The 18756-nt window shown below is 47.0% G+C and overlaps 1 long non-coding RNA gene across 4 annotated transcripts; it reads left to right on the forward strand.

Moving 5' to 3' along the window:
* The first annotated feature begins 2444 nt into the window (after nucleotides 1–2444).
* On the forward strand, nucleotides 2445–16987 carry LOC147365250 (uncharacterized). Of its 4 annotated transcripts, XR_015133759.1 has the most exons (4): nucleotides 2445–2614; nucleotides 2737–6207; nucleotides 7397–7479; nucleotides 13529–14374. It is a non-coding gene; the product is annotated as an uncharacterized LOC147365250 (long non-coding RNA). The 4 variants fall into 4 exon arrangements; XR_015133760.1 differs by lacking the exons at nucleotides 2445–2614; nucleotides 2737–6207 and adding an exon at nucleotides 6827–7023; XR_015133758.1 differs by lacking the exons at nucleotides 2445–2614; nucleotides 2737–6207 and adding an exon at nucleotides 14475–16987 and having other exon boundaries at nucleotides 7173–7479; nucleotides 13529–13723.
* Nucleotides 16988–18756: the final 1769 nt, after the last annotated feature.

An 18756-nucleotide genomic window follows, 5' to 3' on the forward strand; every position in this document is an offset into this window, starting at 1 on the left:
CTTCTCAGAGCCTTTAATGTGCTAATGATCCAAGATGTGCTGTGGGGGCATCAGTTGTAGCCTTTAGGATTTCCCAGCCCCACAGACTAGAGAAATAAGTTCACCAAGCCCTTAATAGGTGTCTGTAGACACAATTGGTAAAATACTAGACGGTGACTGTGATGTGTTTAGAAAAGTGTGTTTCCTTGGGGAGGAGTAAAATATTATACTGATATTGGTTAAATCCTCCAGAATGCAAAGTGGTTTGCAAAATTTAGCTTTAAATCATCTGGAAAGCTCAGAGGAAATGGGACACAGCAGAGGTAAATTTTGATTAGGAGAGCAGAGGGAAGTGAAACCACCTTACAACCAACTTGAGAAAAGCTTATTTAAATATGTTGCTGAAAAAACACAAAAGAGGTTTCATGTTTTGGAGAAGTTAGATTTGACACCAGGAGCTCTTCAGCTGAGCCATAAAGGAGCTGACCCATTGCTCTGGGGGCCCGTGTCCCTGCAAGCAACACGTGGCCAGAGGCATCATGGGAAACATCTGTTGGCTAGGCATGGGGGGAGGGGGAACTGGAACAGGGAGTTGAATTGTTTTGTTTTGTTTTTGAAGTTTGTACACATTTTATGTTTATTCACACAGAAGCCCAGGATGCACCTGCCAACATCCCCTCCCTCAGAGGGTCCTTGGCTTCAATGTAATGGGAAGGGCTCTCATTTCAGGACTGTACTTTGAGGTTCACTGGGCAGAGGTCAAACCTCAGGCTGAGTGACAGAGCATGCTGTCTATGCTCTGTGGTTTCACGGGTTCCACAAAGACGCCTGCCCCCAGATGCACTTCCCAGCACATTTGAAAGGAAGGAAAATTGCACCACTGGAATTTTCTTCTGTCATTTAAGGATTTATTATCTGTAGGGTTACATTGTTTTATCAGTCTCTTCTTTAGCCACACAAAATTTCTGTGGGTGATAGCTTGAAAGTGATCTTCCAAATCATATTTTCAAACATTAATCTTCTTTTTACTCCTTTTTAAGGTGAGAGAGATTTCTGTTTCCTTTTGGAAAAAAAATATTGTGTTTTTTGAGCGGTGGGGGAATGATGCCATGATTTGAGAACACATTTCTGCTCCATCAAAGGGTTTTTTATTTTTTTTTAATGAAGTCCTAACATGCGAGCTCCCAAAGGCAAGGGCTGGATCCCTGTTGCCTGCCTGCTAGTTTAGGGCTGAGGATCTGAGGCAGTGGTCACCAGTCTTTTTTGCACTAGGGGCTAGTTTCTTGGAAAGCAATTTTCGCACAGACCATGGGAGGGGGACGGTTTTGGGATGATTCAAGAACATTGCATTCATTGTGCACTTTATTTCTGTTACTATTACCTCAATTCCACCTCAGATCATCAGGCTACATGCCAGAGGTTGGGGAGCCCTGAGCCAAGGGAAGGAGTTCTGCTGAACTGGACGTTTGACTCCTGTCTTTCAAGAAGGAATTCTAGTGAAATAAGTCAGTAAACCGTAGTTCACACATAGCTCTTTCTGACAGGATTGTCCTATACTTCGTGGTGCTGTCCAGAAGAACCTCGGGTAGGGGAGGTGACTTGGGGGCCCACGCCTCCCTCTGCTTCTCTGCAGCTGAGTGGCCACAGGCAAGTCTCTTAACCTCTCTGAACTTTAGTTTTCTCACCATACAAAAGGATCCTGAAAGCTGCCTTGCTTATCTCAGGTGTCAGAAGCATTAAAGTAGTAATGGAATAAACACATGTAAAATTAAGATGCCACACAAATGCCAGTTATTATTACAGCAGCATTTAAACAATGTCAGGAAGGCCTCCTTGCCTATCTTGAAATATCTTTTGTCAAGGCTTGTCAAGGGGCTTGAAATTGGATCATTAGAAATGCATTCTCTGGGATGTTAAAGGCTTTTAGATCTTTTAGACATTTTCACTAAAATGCATTTGGGAGGCATTAATAGGAAACCATTATCTCTGGGTCCCTGAGAGCCCGGCCAAAGAGATGGCCTTGTCCAGGCTGGCCGCAAACCGGCTGAGGCGGGGTGGGGAGGTGATAAAGAGAAGTTGGTGTTCCAGGAAGCGGTCCCCAAGAGTGTGACAGACTAGGGGCTTCTTACCCTTGACTGTGCCCACAAATGACCTGGGGATGGAGCTAGAATGCAGATTCTGATCTAGAGGGCCTTGAGAGGGGTGCGAGGATCTACTGACGCTTCTCACAAGCGCCCAGGTGATGCTGATGCTGCTAGTCTGAGGTCCACATTTGGAGTACAAGTATATTAATACCAAAAGTAACTAACAGCAAGTCCAACTCTCCCAAGAACACCTCTCCACTGTGAGAGGAGAGTGACTGAGACACGAGGATGCTGTTTGTTACTTCGAATCTACAGTTTCACGTGGACTTGGTTAGTGAGCTGTGCTCTTAAGAACTGCTAAGACATACACGGAGGATGGGTGTTGAGACCTTGCTGAGCTCCACCCTCCCACCTGGCAGTCCAGTGAGAACTAAATCTCCCTGCCCACCCTCACCCCTTGCTCCACTCTCCCCAACCCGAGCTTTGTCATCTCCCCCCAGCTCAGGTTTTCTTAAGCCTCTGGGCTCTAACCCGCCTGTGCATGTTGAGTGGTGTGTATCTATATACATATATTTCTATCTATGTCAATCATCCCCTCTTCCTCTCTCCCTGCGTCTCCCTTGCCCTCTTCCTCCTCCTCATCGAATCACTGTCTCTGTGTTTCCTCTCCCAGAGCTGGTTCCCAGAGGAAGGGTGATGTATCAACTCACCAGGTGATCAGTGCTTACTCCCCTGCAGTCCTGGGCATTTTAGCTGGATGATGAGCCCCCGAGGGAAGACGTGGGTGTTCTCTGTTTGGAGCTCCACAGCGCTAACCAGGCATGGACCAAGAGGTCTCAGAGCTTTCCCACTACTTGTAACAGCTGCCTGTGGAGACAGGCATGCAGGTCTCATAACAGGCAGCTCCGAGGCCCAGGAGAAGTGGACAGTGCTCCCAAACTCTGGCTTGCTTGTTTTCCCAGATAATGGAAGTTACCACTCAAGGATGGATAAGGAAGACTCCAAATGAAGACAGTGATTCCAGTCATTTATGACAATGGGAGCCCAGCTGATTGTCTGTAGATGTGTGCTTGAAGGACCTCTCCCACCTGCATGGCTGGTGCTTTCTGCAAATAGAATGACTGGGGTGAGGCTAATGCCAGGGGGAAGCCTGGGCCACCAGAAGGGAATGAGCTTCATGGTACCTCTGAAGAGGGGGGCTAAATGCTCCTTTGTTCCCCCCACTGCTTGAGACATTGGTCTCCCAGCATTCTGGACACATGGTACCTGATGAGGGGAGACCTGCTCTTACAGGGAAGGTACAGCTGCAAATACTTGACTTTTGGAGCAAAGTGATGGGTGCATGAGGGCTCATCATACTATCCTCTCTATTTTTGTGTAGATGGCATTTTCCAAGATAAAAAGGAAAGGAGAGGGCTTCCCTGGTGGTCCAGTGGTTGAGAATCCCACCTGCCAATGCAGGGAACACAGGTTCGATCCCTGGTTTGGGAAAATCCCACATGCTATGCGGCAGCTAAGCCCACGTGCTGCAACTATTGAAAGCTGCGCTCTAAAGCCTGTGCTCCACAATAAGAGAAGTCACCACAGTGAGAAGTCCATGCACCACAACTAGAGAAAACCCTTGTGCAATAACGAAGACCCAGCACAGCTAAAAATAAATTGCTTTAAAGGAAAGGAAAGGAGAAAGAGAAAAGAAAGAAAGATCAATACAAGTCGTGTTTCCCATACGACCTTCTGATTACAATTTAACTTATATGCAGAGTACATCATGAGAAACGCTGGGCTAGAAGAAGCACAAGCTGGAATCAAGATTGCTGGGAGAAATATCAATAACCTCAGATATGCAGATGACACCACCCTTATGGCAGAAAGTGAAGAGGAACTAAAAAGCCTCTTGATGACAGTGAAAGTGGAGAGTGAAAAAGTTGGCTTACAGCTCAACATTCAGAAAACGAAGATCATGGCATCCGGTCCCATCACTTCATGGGAAATCGATGGGGAAACAGTGGAAACAGTGTCAGGCTTTATTTTCTTGGGCTCCAAAATCACTGCAGATGGTGATTGAAGCCATGAAATTAAAAGACGCTTACTCCTTGGAAGGAAAGTTATGACCAACCTAGATAGCATGTTCAAAAGCAGAGACATTACTTTGCCAACAAAGGTCCATCTAGTCAAGGCTATGGTTTTTGCAGTGGTCATGTATGGATGTGAGAGTTGGACTGTGAAGAAGGCTGAGTGCCGAAGAATTGATGCTTTTGAACTGTGGTGTTGGAGAAGACTCTTGAGAGTCCCTTGGACTGCAAGGAGATCCAACCAGTCCATTCTGAAGGAGATCAACCCTGGGATTTCTTTGGAAGGAATGATGCTAAAGCTGAAACTCCAGTACTTTGGCCACCTCATGCGAAGAGTTGACTCATTGGAAAAGACTGTGATGCTGGGAGGGATTGGGGGCAGGAGGAGAAGGGGACGACAGAGGATGAGATGGCTGGATGGCATCACTGACTCGATGGACGTGAGTCTGGGTGAACTCCGGGAGTTGGTGATGGACAGGGAGGCCTGGCGTGCTGTGATTCATGGGGTCACAAAGAGTCGGACACGACTGAGTGACTGAACTGAACTGACCCATTTTTCTGCTGGTAAAGGCGGCTCTGACCCTGGCCGCATGGTCCTGGTTTACTTGGTGATTGTATTTCCCTTTGCAAATGAAGACTGTGGCATTCAAGTTTGGATCAGCACTGCTCTGAGTGTGGGATGAGGATCAGAGCTTGTGTGTGAATTGTTACCAGAATACAAGGTCATCAAGAGTAAATATTTAGAAACTTCTGTAGCCATTGACTTTGCCCTACCATCCAAGCTCAGGGTCAGTGAATGGGTCTTGTGAACGGGGCTTGAATGTCGTAAGTTCAAGTGGTCGTGTGGTGTGAACTGGGGCTTGATCATGCACAGGGGGACCGTACATCAGACCATGATGGAGTGGAATTGAACTTTTAAGTGATGTGTCACAACACACAGCTTAAGTCCTCGGGATTTCCAGTGGCATCAGTCAGTCCTTTAGAATCTAGTCAAGGATAGCCCTAATAAAGGGGCTTCCCAGGTGGTGCTAATGGTAAAGAATGAGCCTGCCAATTTCAAATCCTGGGTGAGACAGATCCCCTGGAGAAGGAAATGGCACCCCAGTCCTGTATTCTTGCCTGGGAAATTCCATGGTTAGAGGAGCCTGGCAGGCTCCAGTTCATGGGGCCACAGAGTTGGACATGACTGAACACACACTGCACAGCTGTAATAAGATCAAATTTCTAGACCAGCAGGAAGAACTTCTGCAAAGACCCTGGTCTGGGCTGAGGATCCATTATGGGGGCCAGCCTGGGCCATCTGCCCATCCTCACACCCTACCCTCACCCCTGGCTACCCAATTTGTCAAAGAACAACTAATGCAAACAGTCTGCAAGGGCAGGATGCTTTCTCCAGCCAAGCCAGATCCCCGCTCTCCCTTCTTTTTTCAAATTAAAATGGAGATGTGCTATGGCTGCCTCTCCCAGACCCCTCTTCCTGGGAGGACTTGGCAGGGACCAAGGGGCACTCGGAAGCCCCACACAAGCTGTCGAGGCTGCTCTGGAAGGGGGTAATCTCAGGAAGGATGATTTAGAGCCTGGCGTGGCAGGGCTGGAGGCGGTGCGGTAGCTGTTCCCCACGGCGCTCATTAAGCTTCCATAGATTGCATTTCCTGCCTCCCCCGCCAGCCCTCCAAAGTGCCTGTTATTAATTCATAAAAACACTGCAAGCGTGATTGAGTCCGCTGATTACTGGAGCAGGCAGACACAAGAGACGGTAAAATATTCCGTGTCTCTCTATCAAGCTCTCAGGGGCTCAGGAGGAAGAAAAAAAATAAAAAAAGAGAAAAGCAACAACATGAAGAAAGGAATATGAAAAAAAAAAAAACCCCTGTGTTGTGAAATATTAATCAGAGCTGTTTGCCCCTGGGGGCCAAAAATATGAGGCGGCATAATCAATGTAGCAAGAGCTGCCCAGCGACATGTCTTTGAGAAGCTGATTATTGCGGGTAAACACAGCTAAATATTCTGGATCTTTGGACTGTGCCTCTGGTGTTGCTGGAGAATCCGATTCCCTTATCATCCTTCTGCAGGTGTGGCCCCAGGGGAGCGTGGGAGGTGCTGGCGGGATATGGTTTCCTGGGCAGGGAGTCACTTGGGCCCCAGTAGGAGCTGCTTCTATTACTTTCCAAATGCTAATCAGGAAAGGGGAGAAGTGGGGTTGTGGGGGAAGATACCCAAGGAGGTTTGTGTGCGCATAGAGACTGGGGCCATCTTCCAGAATTGGCTCTTAACAGCTAATGACCAGATGCTGATCATGCCAAGGAAGCTCCAGTTCTTGAATGGCCTTTCTGAGGGTCCCCCAAAGGAGCCCAGGCGGTTTTAGGGGGAATTGGGCAATGCACTCAGGAAAGACCCTAGTGTCTTTCCTGGGGTCTTTGCTACTAAACTCTGCATTGCAGAGAGTTTGGTTAGTTGACTGCAACATAAGCTCACTGTGTGCACATCGTGGCATTCATGGGTCCCCACAGCTACCCCATATCCACTGAGTTCAGTGACTGGGATCTGAAACCTGCATACAAACTGGAAAGGAATGTTCACATGTCACAGTGGGCTTGGGTGAGTGTGGGGATCATTCAAACCTGGCGGTGGACCTCACCTGCTCCAAATCTGAGGCTATCAGCATAGAAGTGACTTTGGAGGATGGGTGTCTTCTTCATTGAGAACAGAGGCCCAGAGAGGGACCATGACTTGCCCTAGGTCACACAGCAGAGATAGGATTCTTGATGCATAGGCCAATCTCCCAGCACATCCCTTGGGGCATGAAGAAGGAGGAGCAGGGGCAAGTTTGCATTACGCCTTCAGGATTAACGAAAGCTCCCTGTCAGCTAGAAGGAGCTGGATTAAAGGTGAGTGAACTCAGAGAAAGAAATGGTGCCTCAGAATTCCTGGGTGCTAGCTTCAACCCCACAAGTAAATTTTTTGAGAACCTTAATTAAATCACCATCTCTGAGCCTCAGTTTCCTCACCTGAAAGGAGTTTGACTAAGTAGTGATAGCAAAGATCTCATCAAGTCCTGATGAATGATAGCAGGATTTGAAGTAAGCTGTGGCTAGGGTCTTTTCCATGAAAGGCAGAAAAGCAAGGCAAGCTGGACAAATCACAGTGTTCCCCACTCCAGGGACCAGGAGAGAAGCTTCCGTAAAAGGACTCAGGAGGAGAACGACCCTCAGCTCCAAAGTGCCCTGAGTTACTTTGTTCTTCTCTTGGTGTTTATTACAGAAGTTCAGAACTCCATCTCTGTTCTCCATCAGTCACAACCCATGCTGGGGGAGGACTTACGGGAGTGATGGCTGATTGCTTTGGTAAGTGGCTTAACTTAGGAAAAAAGTATTACTTCTTGGCTTCAAGAGATGGTTGTTCAAGTCAATTGGGATGATAATGGTAATCGTAACTGTCATTCATGGAATAAGTACATTACTTCCAATCTTAAGCTAATTCTACCCATTTTACAGAACTGGAGAGCAAGGATTATCAAGGTTCAACAACTTGCTCCAAGTCATAGAGCTGGCCACTTGTGGAGCTAGGATTTGAACAAGGTCTCTATCAGATTCCCAAGGTCTGTTACCTTCCCACTATACCTCATATTGATGTCAGAGGAAGAAGAGGAAATGGATGTTTTCTACTGCTAATTTCTGCTCAGGCCAGAAAAGTGAGCTTCAGACTAGAAAGGAAAGAATTCCCTGAGCTGGTGGTGCAGCTGTGATGGAGGCAAGTCAGGACCCTGAACCTAGTCCAGTCTCCCAAGGCCAGTGAGCTATGCCCTGGATCCTGAGAGCTCCTAGCAAAGAAGATCATCAAACAGCTAGTGGTGATCTTAGGAGAACCATGGGGATGAGACAACTTGAATGGTAATAGGAGTGTTATGTATTCATTAGCCTACTATTGATCCAGGGAGGGATTGTAGCATGAGTGATTAAAGCCATGATTTATTAGTAATTGAAAAATGGCATGGTGATCATCAGAGCTCAAGGTGGCTTTACAATGAATAGCTGAATCAAAATAAGCCGATGTCAAAGCAGCACTCTTTGACAAGGTTACTGGAAAGGTAATCAAAAACACAATAAATGTAATAGATCTAAATTTCCATAAAGTAATTGTCATGGACTCTCAGGACATCCTGATGAATGAGATGGAGAAATGCAGACAGGAACCTTGGGAACCTGAGTTTAGTGTTTGATTAATGCCCAGTGCCTTGTCCTCAAGACACTCCGCATCACTTCCCAAACAGAGCATCAATGTAGCAACAGCTGTGGCTCTGACTGCCTGGGATCCCCACCCCAGTCAGTAACTTTGCCCATCACCCGATATAGACTGAGAAGTCAGGGTTAATATTAACTTGAGAATAAAATTCATTGTATAGCATAATTTTTATAAAGTCCTTCATGTACCTTTGAAATAAAAAATAGTTGAACATCCAGAAAAAGTTCTGGAAGGATACACAGAAAACTCAGTGCTCATGGGGAGGGGTCAGAATGGGCATCAAGGGAAATTCTTTCTTTGGGATGGTTATTCTATAATGAGGATGTCATCAGACCTTATTTGAATAGAACTAGAGAAAGAAAAAGAAAAACGAGTGATCAGGCTTAGCAAGTACTTGGTAGGATTTGAGCATCAGGTATGTTTTGATGATGCGGAAGTTTCTTTCCAACCCTTGCTCTGCCTCCGCTTTCTGGAACCTGGTTCCCCATCTCACAGGAGAGTCTAGTTTAGGCTTGTGGTTCCCAAATAAAACTCTGACCCCAAAGTACATCACTTTATAAGCTTTTTAAAAACAAGAAATTTGGGGGTCACCAACTCCCAACAGTGAAACAGGTGGCACCACTCCCCTCTGTAGAGCAGCCGAAAAAGACATTTGAGCGGTGATGACATACTAAGCACCAGGCACTGGGCTCTCCCCTTTCGTTCTCATGACACACTTATCCAGTTCACATATGGCTACCATCAAAGGACAAGGTCACAGAGGCTTGGGCAGGTGGGCACCTGTCCAAGGTCAGGCAGCTAGGAATTGACAGAGCCACAGTGTGGATCATTTCTTATGCAATATATTGTGGGGCCCAGAGAAGAAGGTGATGACTTTTCATAGAGGAAGGATGAGTTCGGGAAGATTTCATTCAGAGGTGACATTTGAACAAAGGTTAGAAGGATGAGCATGCTTTGGTATTATAGGCAGGCCTGGCAGAAGAGGTAAGGAGCAGCCTAAGTAAAATGTGGAGCTGTGCAATGCAGGCATCTGGGAGGCAGCAAGTATGCTTCTCTGGCTCAGGATTTTAGCCCAATGGGTGGGGTGGAGGCAGGGGAGGTGACAGTAAGGTTCATCTCCTCTGTTGGTGCTCCCTGGAGAACAGCCACTCAGGACCCCGTCTGCCCAGTCAACATTTCTTGACCCCCTGCTGTATACCAAAGCCTGTTCTAGGTACCAGAAGTCCCAGATACATGGGGAAGAGATATCCCAAGAGGCTCTCAGTCAAGAGGAAGCCCAGAGTATGCTTTAAAGGGCTGCCAAAGAGTGATTCAGAAAAGGATGGGCAATGCAAGAAAGCAATTGAAGAGATGCCACGCTACTTGGAGTTACCAGAAAAACAAACGGCCCAGACTGTACAGTTTGGCTGAGGTCAGGGAGGGAGAGATGCTGTACAACCAGCAGAACCTCAGCTGCTGCTAAGTCACTTCAGTCGTGTCCGACTCTGTGCGACCCCATAGATGGCAGCCCACCATACTCCCCGGTCCCTGGGATTCTCCAGGCAAGAACATTGGAGTGGGTTGCCATTTCCTTCTCCAGAACCTCAGCTGAAGGGTGGGCTAATTTAGAAAAGAGGAGGGAAGCATAGCAAGCACAGCACACAGCACAGGCGAAGGAGTAGAGATCAGGAAACCTCACGTGGCTCTGGAGCCAGGCTGTGGCATACAGACTTGGGTGTCTAGTCCTGCCCTATAAAAGGGGCCTGGAGGTTTTTGCTGTGGAACTCCAGGGGGTTTTGTTGTGGAACTCCAAGATAGCAAGATGCCCTAAAGCCAGTGACCAGGCAGCTTTTAGACTTTGGTGTCTCAGGCAAATAACTGTCCCTGCAAAGGGCTCCAGGCAGCCCAGGCCCCTGGCACCACAGCACCTGCAGTGCCAGTCTGGGCAGCTTCAGAGCCCCATCCTCTTAAGACAGTGGCTGCCTTCTACCTGCCAGGCTGCTGGGACAACTAATAAGCTCGTGTTTATAAAGGACTCTCAGCTCCTCAGAAGGGCTCTGCAGAAGTACAAGTGGGTTATAATTGCCACCGCCGTAATTAATGAGTCCCAACTTCTTAGAGAATATGAAGTGCATAATAGAAGAAGGGGGGAAAGAAAAAGAAAAACTCTGCATTTGAACTTGGGATTTTTTTTTCTTTGTAAAGTACACTTTGGTAAAATATCAAATGATATGATATTCTCTCCTTTCAAAACTGAGTGGAATCCCAGATGGGATGCCTCAACGCCAAGGGCAGAGTTTCCAAGAATAAAGGAGTGGATTGCAGGTCTTTGAAAAACACTGGGCTGGAAATCAATCCTGCCACTCCCAGTAACTTGCACAGGGAGTCTTCGTTTGTAAGGGGACAATGCTACCCACCTAACAGGTGCAGGGAGGGGCGTCACTGAGCTCAGGAAAGTGAAGCACTGGGCACACAGTTGGCATTCAGTTAATACCAATTCTATGACCTGGTAGATTCCAACCATGGAGGGGAAATAATGCCTCTTACTTGGCCTAAATTAAAAAGAAAGAAAACACATGCTTCCAAATTCCATTCTAATAAATGTAGTTATTTATAATAGATACTTTCTCATTTTTTTTTCTTTTGTGATGGTGGGGTATTATTTCCTTAAGATAAATTCCTAGACTTGAAAAGAAAAAGCATTCTTATGGTTCTCAGTGTGCATTGTTAAAATTCTCTCCAGAGGAATTTATGCTGGGGCTACGCAATTGGATAAGGATGTGTGTTTTTCCACAACTTCACCAGCATTGTGTATTACTATTTTAATGTGTGTGGAAGGGGACATGGAAGGTTTCACAATGTTTCCATCATGCATGTGGCAGTTGGGAAGCTAGGAGTTCTTACTCTGCCTCCTGGTTTCTGCTGGTGTTGGTCATGAAGTTGTCATCTGTACTTCCATAGGGTAAAGTAGATAGATGAAGAATTTCCTTCTATAAAGAAAAATAACTTAAAAAAAAAAGCTGAACACAGATATGCCTCCACTCATTGAAATTTTTGTAAAGAATTTGAATCATTTGGAAAAATAAACCAGAAATTCATTCTATTTATACATAATTTGAAATGACTTGCATATATTACCCATTATGCAAATTCAATTTTAAGAAATCCTTCTAAGGGCAAAGAGCATATAGTGGTACTTCAATGAGATGAAATTCCCTTTCTAAGCTTGGAGTGGTTTATTCAGCTGTCTTTAGAGGCTTCAGGCCTCTTCTTGGCTCTGGGGCTATCATGTCTTATTTACTCTTAGATGTTGGGAAATTTTTTTAAATATTTGTTTTGGCTATGCTGAGTCTTAGTTGTGGCCCATGGGATCCTTAGCTGTGGCCTGGAAACACTTAGCTCTGGCACATGGGATATAGTTCCCTGACCAGGGATCAAACCCCAGCTCCCTGCATTGGGAGAACAGAGTCTTAACCACTAAACCATCAGGGAACTCCCTCAGATGTTGGGAAATTGAAGTCCAAATGATCTTTTAAAATTTTGTCATGTCATTTGCTAGGACCTTCCCCTTCCCCACCCCCCACAGTCCCCTACCCAGTCTCGGCCAGTTTTCTTAATTTTATCAGCTCTAGCTATTCTTCTTGGCTAGACGCAGCATCTCTCACCTTTGCTCTTGTTGCTATCTCATGCATCCAGAAGTTGTCAGGGAGACTCTTCTCAGTTCTCCAAATGCTCAACATGTTCAGACTCCACCTGGACACATGATGCAGTAGGCTAGCCCACCACGTGATTTACCTGGGAGTCATGGGTTTACATGTCGGTCGTTCTTCTCCAGATGATGACCCACTGAGGCCAAGCACAGTTCTGCTCATCTTTGACTTTCCAGGCTTTGGGAGAAGAAAATAAATATAGCAACAAGCGTCAAGGAAAGTTTCTATGCTGTCTGGCATTGAACCTCAGAGCATTTCTGGAAAGAAGGCACCTCATATAGAGACTAGTGCTAGGTGTTAGGTGCTCAGTCACTTCAGTTGTGCCTGACTCTTTGCAACCCCTTGATCTGTAGCCCACCAGGTTCCTCTGTCAATGGGATTTCCCAGGCAAGTATACTGGAGTGGGTTGCCATTTCCTTCTCCAGGGGATCTCTCTGACCCAGGGATGGAACTTGAGCCTCCTACGGCTTCTTCATTGGCAGGTGGATTCTTTACCACTGAGACACCAGGGAAGTCCGGTCATATACAGACTGGAGGGAGCTTTCCCCACATGTCTGCATGGAAGGCTAGGATTGCATGAAGGATGGTGAGAAGAGAGCAATGCTGTCCTTGGGTATTTGTAGGGACATATGACCCAAATGCCTGACTGCTCATCTGAGCTCTTCAGGTGATTGCCCCAAGGGGCCTTCCCTGGCTGCTTCTGCCCATCAGAGTGGGTGGGCATCTGACCCAAGCTTGGACTGACTCATGACATGTCAGGGATGTTGGCATTGGATCATGGAGACTTTGGGTTGTTCCTGTTGGCACTTGAACTGGTAAGTCAGGATGACCATTTCCTGCTATGTACATAGAGAAGAGAAAGGCAAATATCAGACAGAGAGAGAATTGAAGCAGATGAAAAAATCAGAGGCAATTGGAGAAAGGAGATGATGAGGACCCTGAGAAGGGGGAAAGGAAGAGAAATTCTAGGGCCAGTTTCCCTCAATGGCCCACCAGCTTTCTGTACTTGGCCCTGGGAGAGTCCCATGAATCCTTATAATAAAATCTCTGCTTTACTCAAGGCCTTCAAGTAGCTTTCTATTCCTTGCAACTAAATGATTTCTACCTAAGACACTCATCATTTTCTTAATAACTTGACCTCATTTATTGATGTGTATAATTTTTTTTCAATTTCAAAGGAACATAATGGAAGGATTAGGATGCTAATTTCTCCTATTTATTTCTTTAGCAATAGAAATTTCTAGTTACCTATCCAATATTCATTTTCCTCTTTTCATAATAGAATTCCTATATTTTGGTGGTGCCAGTATGACCAACTAAAAAGGTACATATCCCAAACTATCTTGCAGCTGCCAGTGGTTATAAGAGCTGAAAGTAGAAATCATTGGGTGGACCTCCAGGAAAGTCCCATAAATGGGGCTGACTAGACTGGCAGGTGATTTTCTTCCTTCCTTTCTCCTAGGATCTTCCTGTCTGGAACATGGGCATAATGGCTGGAGCTACAGCAGCCATTTTGTGAATAAGATGGACTCACACTTTCAGGCTGGTGGAGCAGAGAGCTGTAAGGAGCTTGGGTCCCTGATGAACTTATGGACCATGCTAAACAGTCAGCAAATGGTTCACTCTGGCCTACCTGGGCCTACCAACTCTACTTCAGGTATAGGCTGGGGAACCTCAGTACCAGTTCCTTTATTCTGACCTGTATCCAGATGCTTTCCTCTCTGGGATCTACCCACAAGACCCAGAAGCATCCCTTCTCATCCCATTGAATCTGCTTTCCTGGCTGACACTCCCCTCCTTGACTAACTCCATTCTCCATCCCTGGAGACAGCCCATCCTTCCTGCTTGGCACATCCACCCCAGGTTGGATGCCAACAAGATCCCTGTACTGAGAGCTAGAACCACATCCACAAATCCAGTTGTGAAGGCTGTTAGGCATGACCCTGGTCCTGGAGCACAAATTTGGGATCCCCAAACTGATCCTAGCCCAGGGCTTTCTCATGTGGCTTCCCAGATGCCCAAGCCAGACACTTGGGAGAAAGCCCCTCTCTTACCACCCTCCACCTCCTACCACACCATTCAAAGGACCACCATATCCAGGTGACTCCAACTGCTAACCAGTCCCAAAAGGCATTACGTCGCTCCACCCTGTTGCCACTTCCTGGGCAGGCTGCTGCCCTCTCTCTGGACTGTCCCAATTGCCCCTCCCTGAGATATCTCCCTGCAACCTTACTTGTCTCCAACCCAAGCTCCACTCCGCAGTCAATATGGTTTTTGCAGAACATAAAGCCGATTGCCTTCCTTCTTCGCTTACCCGTCTACACTCGCTGGCTTCTGGGGCTTTGTCGCCTGGTTATGTGTCATACTCTGTCTATGCTGACTGCCCTTCTCCCTCCCACCACCCTCAGGGAACCGTCCCTAACCTCTGGACCAGGTGGAATTTTCCTGGCGCTGGGTCCCAACACCCCGTGTGCATCCCTGCTCTCATCGTCAGGCGCCCCCCTGCTGTGCACACACTCTGGAGAGGGGCTCAGCCTGCCGGCTGCACCCTGTGCCCACCATCTGGCTGAGACCCTGGCCCAGGGTGGGCTTCAGAAGCTCTCTGTTGAGTGATAGAGGGCACGAGCCAGAGCCTGGATCCAACAGAGAGGGCTGAGATATTCCAGCAACTTCTGGGTCCCTCAGCTGTGACCTTGTGCTGCCTCCATCCATCTGAGACAGCAGCCCAGCCTGGGGTTAAGCAACCGTGCTGGTGAGGAAGTTGGCACAGGCACTGGGGCTTGGAGGTGCCCCCTGCTGCCTGCTGATGGCCAGGCTCTTGCACACTGGAAGAATGGGATCTCCCTCTGTTCCTGGAGGAAATCAGGACCTTCCCTCCTCCTTCACCAGAAGCCAGAACCATCCCTGAAGAGCACTGGATGAGAACCTGGAGTGGCCTTGGGAAATAAATCCCCAAGTCCTGCTATGTTAAACTCAATATAAGTGACACAGACTCCCCAGGTGGGAATGTCCCAGGGTAGCAGCTCTCCAACTTGAGTGGACATCAGGATCTCCTGGAGGGCTTGTTAAAACACAGATTGCAGGCTCTACCCCTACAGTTTCTGATTTATAGGTAGAGTTGGGGCGGGACTGGGGATCTGCATTTCTAACAGGCTCCCAGGTGCTGCTGATGGTGCTGGTCAGGGGGTCACACTCTGAGGGGTTTGCCCTATTGGGACCTAGGGAAGCCATCCTGGAGCCTCTGCCACCCTTCAGAGGCAGGGGAGGTGCCCCTGGCTGGCACTGCCAAGCTGGACAGCTTGATCAGATGCCCAGGAAAGTGACTGAGGAGGACTCTCAGCACCCCTGGATGCTCACCCCACACCCACATCCTGGCACACTCAGAGCCTGGTCTCTATTCAGCTGCCTTTGTAATCCCTTCCTAAAACCCTTGAAAAGAGGGAGAAAGATTTAAAGTCCTTACTCTGCACTATGGAAGAAATATTAAGGAATGATGTAGCCTTAAACCCTATATATGTAAATGTACTCATTTGAATAACTGCCAATTTATATGCCTCATCAAATTAGATATTCAAATTCTAGCCTGTGTATGTACAGTTGTTTCTCTTCCTGGTTCGGGCTTAAATAGTTACTTGAAAGATGAGCTGCTGGCTTCTCTTCTGGGCTCCTGTCTCCTTAGGACTGAAAGGAATAATTAGAGATTAGTTTTCTGGAGCATAATTTGTCCCTTTGATGACTGGGCCGGCCCTCTTTTTTGTCGTTTCTGTCACAGTAATACACCATCTCCTTCTGTGTGGGGCTCCTGGAAGAATGTGTTTTCTTCAATACCCCTGGGTTTCACCACACCCCAGGAGGTGCCAGGGTGTAAAATTGGACCACATCTCACACGTGGAGAAACCGAGACTTGAGGTTACACAGCCTGCAAAACGGGAACTCCAGCCTGGGGTTTTGGATTCAAAACCCAGGCCTCTCTATTTCGTCCTATCAGTCCTGGGCATATGCATTTTCTCTTTTTTAGCCCCAGAAGATCGTAATTGGTGATGATTTAAAGCGCTCTGATTCTTTTCTAAGAGTTCTCTAAGAGCAAAGCCCTTTTACTCAGTTCTTTCTGATAACCCCTGTGGGGCATGTGCAGTTATTCTTCACCCCATTACACAGATGAGGAAACTGAGGTCTGAAGCTATAGGGCAGGTTAGAATCAGAGCAGCAACTTAGACCAGGTAATGCTCTTCCCCTGTGAGGTGAGGGCAACTTATAAGATGACTGTTAGAATCTCTCCCAACCCCGACTCAATGACCCTGCATAGGCAGCTTAACCAATTGGAGGCTGACTCTGGTGGAGTATTTACACCATGGGAATGAGCCCAACCTAACTCAGATTCATCTCTCACAGAGAAGATATTTATGAGAGAAAGCAGCCTTATTTTCCAGCCGGTCTTGAATCTTCAGGGCTACAGCCATTGGCATCCCATTCTCATCTCTCAAGGCAGGCCAGACATTGCACAGTGGACTCCCCAGAGAGGTGACCAAGTACCCCTGACTACCTTCTTCAGAGGGACCATTCACCTGCCTATGGGCCCCCTTCTGGGTCTTGCCAGTTCCTGTGTGATCTGTAAGATTCCCAGAAGACAGTCAAGGAGCTGCCCCCGTTTCAGAATTCTATACCACCTTTATACTCCCTTATCACATCTTTTTGACTTCTGGGAGCTTGAACCCCATGAGTTAGGGCATTTAGCATCTGTCTTTTCCTCCCTGTCTCACTAGCTTTGTAGGTAATGAATCTTTCATCTCTGGAGATAATTCAAGGTGAGGCTGAACAGACACATGGCCAAGTTGCTACAGGGGTTTTTTATTTTATTTATCTATTCATTTTTGGCTCTGCGGGGTCTTCTTTGCTGCATGGGCTCTTCTCTAGTTGTGGCAAGTGGGGGCTACTCTTTAGTTGCGGTGCTTGGGCTTCTCATTGCAGTGGCTTCTCTTGTTGAAGAGCGTGGGCTCTAGAGCACAGGCTCAGTAGTTTTGGCACACACGGGCTTTAGTTGTTCTGTGGAACGTGGGATCTTCCTGGATCAGGGATGGAACCCATGCCTCCTGTATTGGGCAGGTGGATTCGTTACCACTGAGGCACCAGAGAAGCCCTGCTGCAGGATTAAATTCAAGTATCACACAGAAGGTAAGTCCAGATGTTTCAACCAGAAAAGCCATGATTGTCCTCTCTGGTCTTGACTCTTGACCTCACCTGACCTTTAGAAGCTGATGCTCCCTCCTGCTAAGTTGAATGCATGGGCCTCTTGTCTTCCAGCTTGCCCTGTGGATCATTACCCAAGACCAACATGATCTGTCTGGGTACCACTATGGAGGCTCTCCCCTGAGCTCAGAACCTAGACAGCAGACAGGGCCACTGAAATCTCAGATTTCCCACTGGCATTCCCACTGGTAGGGACTCACCTCTAAAACAGGATGCTGGCCTGAAAAAGCTGCTGTTGACAGGCTGGCGTGCCCTCATCAGCCTCAAGGATGCAGCGGGCCAATTATGCAAGGAGCATCAGGCTGGGAGGGGCTGGGAGATGCAGGCTCTGAAAATGCCTTTTCCTTTTTCTCTAGGTGTTGGTGTTCTCATCCTTAGGTTGTAAATATTATGAAAGGACTTGGGATGGTTAAGAATGTTAAGTCCTTCCTTTCCTTGAGACCTGTGGTCCATTTCAGCTCCAACTCACCCAGTCTCAACATTGCTGGTGGTTATTTATTTATCTTTTTTTTTCAATCATCGAATACAGAGAGATCCTCCAGCAAAAGAGACACAGAGGCATTTTAATGGAGGTGGAAGGAAAACTTTGGTGCATTTGGGGTTTATTTCTTGTGACTTACACCCCACCTACTTCCTGCAAATATTCCAGGGAGTTTACAATATTCAAACGTATAATAAGGTAGCCAAAAGTAAAACCAAAAAGAGATTTCCAGAGCCATTTAGAGAATTGGGAAGAAGAACCCTTCAGGAGCCTAGAATAAGATCTGATTTACTTCTGAGACTCCTGGCAGCCAAAGCAAAATGAAGTAGTCAAAGGAAGGTAAAGAATGGGCAATCTGGGGATCCTTGTAGAGGAAAATCTGACCCTTTCCTGGAGGTGGGGCCAGGCTTGATACTTCAGGGGTGGGGCTCACCACCTCACCTTTTGCTTGATCTTCATCCAGCTCTCCCCAGCAAGCGTCCACTAAAGCCCAGAAATTAGTCATGCCTGCTGTGTTTCCAAACCAGCTTCATAAATAAACATGGGCGCCTAGGAGGAATTCCCCAAAGAAAGTTAGGAAATCAGAGTTGTGTTTATACTAAGGAGCAGGGCATGCAAATACAGCAGCTGCTTCTATCCGTAAATAGGAGAGGAGAGGCATTTGGTGGCTGTTTGCAATGATCAAGTGTGGTCTAGACCAAAATAGTCAAATGTATTTGGGCTGGGAATTAGGTACAGATAAACATGAGGTAAGTTGCTTTAAGCAATAACTTTGCCTGGAAACATCACGGGCAAGCTGGCCCCTTATGGAGTGAGCATCATTTTACATGCGTTCAGGCAGGCGTCCATTAAAGAACTCTAAGGGGTAATCTTTTGTTGAGGCTTAAAAATGTCTGTCTCATGTCCATGCTCTACATCTGTGTCTCTATTCCTGCCCTACAAATATGTTCTTCTGTACCATT

This window comes from Bos grunniens, chromosome 10 (genome assembly GCF_055505025.1).
Source record: "Bos grunniens cultivar Pamir isolate PY7600 chromosome 10, Bosgru_T2T1.0, whole genome shotgun sequence".
NCBI lineage: Eukaryota > Metazoa > Chordata > Mammalia > Artiodactyla > Bovidae > Bos > Bos grunniens.